This window comes from Triticum aestivum, chromosome 1D (assembly GCF_018294505.1).
Source record: "Triticum aestivum cultivar Chinese Spring chromosome 1D, IWGSC CS RefSeq v2.1, whole genome shotgun sequence".
Taxonomy (NCBI): domain Eukaryota; kingdom Viridiplantae; phylum Streptophyta; class Magnoliopsida; order Poales; family Poaceae; genus Triticum; species Triticum aestivum.
In genome coordinates this window covers 447,744,531-447,748,108 of record NC_057796.1, presented here as the reverse complement: position 1 = coordinate 447,748,108, position 3,578 = coordinate 447,744,531, and the positions used below count along the sequence as shown (strand labels likewise).

The 3,578-nt window shown below is 50.1% G+C and overlaps 1 pseudogene; it reads right to left on the bottom strand.

Moving 5' to 3' along the window:
• Nucleotides 1–595: 595 nt before the first annotated feature.
• LOC123174254 (cytosolic sulfotransferase 12-like) lies at nucleotides 596–1,714 on the bottom strand (annotated as a pseudogene).
• Between the last annotated feature and the right edge of the window lie 1,864 nt (nucleotides 1,715–3,578).

The window sequence follows — 3,578 nt, the reverse complement described above, 5'->3', positions numbered from 1 at the left end:
ACATACACAGGGCGCACGCAGGCGACATATTATCAATAAAGGATCATCCTACCCACCAAGAAAAAGAGTAAGTGAGCCGGGCCCGGAGCGGAGGGGTGTGTATGCTGAATAGGATCGGGTTGTACGAACACAAGGTGCACGCAATAAATGAGCCAGGCCCGGAACGGAGGTGGATGTGCGCTAAATAGGACCGGGTTGTAAGTACACAGGGCGCATGTGGGCGCCATATTATCAGAAAGATCATCCTACCCACCGAAGCAGAAGTGAAGTATTACCGTGGAGTACTTTCATCACTAAAAAACATAGTTTTAAATAGCGCGCTAAGCCTCTTAACGACGGACCTCTTCTAAGCGCGAGGCCTCTTGTAAACGCTATAGCTTAAAAACCATGCTAAAAAGAAGTGCAGGATGCACGCAAGGTACTCGACGTTTTCCCTGGCACGACCAACTGTGGTGAGTTCGTATTTTGTGTTTTCTGTTTATGACCGAACCGAGGAGAAGCATCACGCGCACACACATTGACAGTGCTCGTCCAGGTCGTGCAAATCCTACTAGGTGTGCAGGGCATCTCAACAGTAGGAGATGAGCTACATCCATGCTACATGTCCTGCCTTTATTAGTTACGAGTACATTTACAGCAATGAAAACACAAGCTTCGAGCTTAATTACAGAAGACGGTAGTACTCACTAGGCCTGTCGGCCGGCGGCTGCAAAGGCGAACCCCGACCCTTGCAGCGCGTCCTCGACGATCCCATCCAGCCGCGCCGCCATCGCCGGCGTCACGTGGTTGCTCCAGTCTCCGGCGACCCCCTTCCGAAAGAAGGCCTCGTTCTTGACGTAGTTCTGAGCACCGCTCTTGTTCGCCTCCACGTTCTTCAGGGCGCCGATGCTGCACAGCTCGACGATGTCCCGCCCGCGCCACCCCCGCGGCCTCCTCTTCCTCGGAGAACGCGCACCCCATGAACTCCGCCAGCTTCCTCACGTTGCCCACCGGGTCCGCAGCATCTCCTCGTACTGGAGGAAGAGGACCTTCTCCGGCCACCTCCGGCTCGCCTCCCAGTAGCTCAAGACGTGGGGCCACTGCGGGCCGCCGGGGCACCGGCCGACGCAGAACAGCTCGAGAGCTTCCTCCATACTGAACGGCTTTGGCACGGGCCGCGGTTCGTCGTCGTTGGCGGCTCCGGCTGCGGCGGCCGCCGCATCTTCCTTGCGAACAGCCACGTGGAAACGAAGGCGTCCTTGGGGTCGCGGCAGACTTACACGACCTTGCAACCGGCGCCCTCCGCCGTGACCAGCTCTGGCAGGAGGGAGTAGGGCATGTGGGTGGCGATCACGCGCGGCGCAGGTAGCACCGCAAAGGCGTCAGCCGTCGGATCAAGCGCGTAGGGCACCTCGAGGAACTCGACGCAGTCGTGGGGGTTGCGGAGGCGGAGGGGGTGGTTGGGGGCGCGCGGCGGGTGGTCGGCACGGTGGGCCGTGGCGAAGGCGAGCGCCTTGAGCCAGGTGGTGCCGGACTTGGGGAAGCTGGCGAGGAATACGTCGGACGGCCTGGGCGCGAGCACCGCGCGCACGGCCACGATACCCGGGAGGATCGGCTAGGGGAACCAGAAGCCGCCGTGCTGCCTGAGCTGGAACGGCGGGAACCGTGTCTCGAGGGGAAGCGAGGAGATCACGAGGCGCTCGGCCATGTCGTCGTCTCCGATCGACAGGGCCATTGGTCGTGCCGTGCTACTGCGTGTGCCAAACAACCACGGTGTGTATATTTGTAGGGCTGGATTCACTCTAGTTTAGTTGCCACGAGATTGACGAGATCCTTGGAGAAATAGTTTATCGAGAAAGATACCAAAATACCAAATGAAGATTGGAAGTCCACCGGGCTGTCTGATCGCTGCACGGAATGACTAATTATGAGAAAAGACATTCTACCATGCACGGTATCTACTCCTATCGTGCATGTATCAGCCACTCATCATGTTTGTGATTCCAACACATGCATGCATGTATTTACTGCAGTGCTTAGTTTACCTCAATCTGTGGCCCCCAGTTTCAGTAGTTAACGTCATGTCAATCAGTCACATTTTCGCATGTGCACATAACTTTCCTCTGTGCCCAAAGAAACGATGCACTTGTATATCACTCATCCATGCTTTTTTGCATGATTCCCAAGTTTAAACCTAGATTATTTTTTGAATCATAAGTCCGACGTGTAATACGTTTACAAAACCATATGTGCTTATTTCATTTTTGCAGACAATAGTCAAAGTGTATTTGAGCCGCAAGGAAAAACAAGTTTTCAAAAACTAATTAAATATTGGTCATGTTTTAAATATCTCGTCAAAATAAACACTTTTGTCCCGATAGAATTTAAGACATACTTTTGTATTAGAAGAAATGAGCTATTTAAATCGTTTACATAGAAAGAGATAATATATTTCCTGATAGAGTTGCAATGAGGGGCACAGCCATGCACACGTACGCAGGACAATATTTACGAAGAGCACTGACACACGGGAAATACACTTTGGTTCCTGGTTGTATATGCACCTTATATGGGGATTTTTTTTAAATTTTTAAATAAAAAGTCAAAATAGGTAAGAACTATTTTGACAAAACACTTGACTTACTTTTGCACTGATATATAAATGTCGATGAAAAAAAAACAAAAGTTGACCTCACAGCAAAAAAAACAAAATTTATTTGCTATTATAGATCACTATTCACACTATTTTAGCCAAAAATTTGTCTTTTTTGAAAAGAAGTCAAAGGGATATTTTTTTCATGAATTTTTTTCTCACGAGTACAATAGAAGGTCAAGTTTATTTTAAAAATATTTTCAGGAATTTTTGACTTTTTGTTAAATTACTAAAAAAAATTCCATACAGGATGCATATGTCCCATAGACCAAAAGTTCCCCCCCACTGACACACACACAACCTGAGCTTGTGACAGGAGGGGTGGTGATTTCTGGTTTGCATGCACATTGATTTCTTTTGGGCGTGAATCTCGGTAACAAAATGAGTGGCAGATCCAGGCACGGTATATACCGTGCACCGTAGTTTTGCCGTTCTCCTAGAATTATTCGTCAGCCAAGCATTTCCAGGCCATTACGATTTACGTCAGCTGAGTTGAGTGCATTATTGGTGACTGTATTTGCATATGAGGCTGCTGGCCGCCTGTGCATATACTTAGAGAACTCTGGCTATATTTCCGTACCGTAAAATCGTTTTACGGCGTCTCCAGCGGGAGTGAGAAGACCGCGAGGGTGCTCGGCCTCGGCCATGTCGTCGTCTACGGTTGATGCGGCCATCGGTCGCGCCGTGCTGCTGCCTGTGCCAAGCAACCACGGTGTGTATATTTGTAGCTGTATTTGTGCACTAGTAGAAAAAGAGCTTATTGTCCTGGTTGGTAAGGGCCTTTTGTCCTGGTTTTTGAACCGGGACTAAAGGGTCGTTACTAATGGCTTAACCCTTTAGTCCTGTTTTTTATACGAACCGGGACAGATGGGCCTCCAGGTGGCCGGTGTGGCGAGCCCAGACAGAAGGGCCTTTGGTCCCGGTTAGTGCCACTAATCGGGACCAA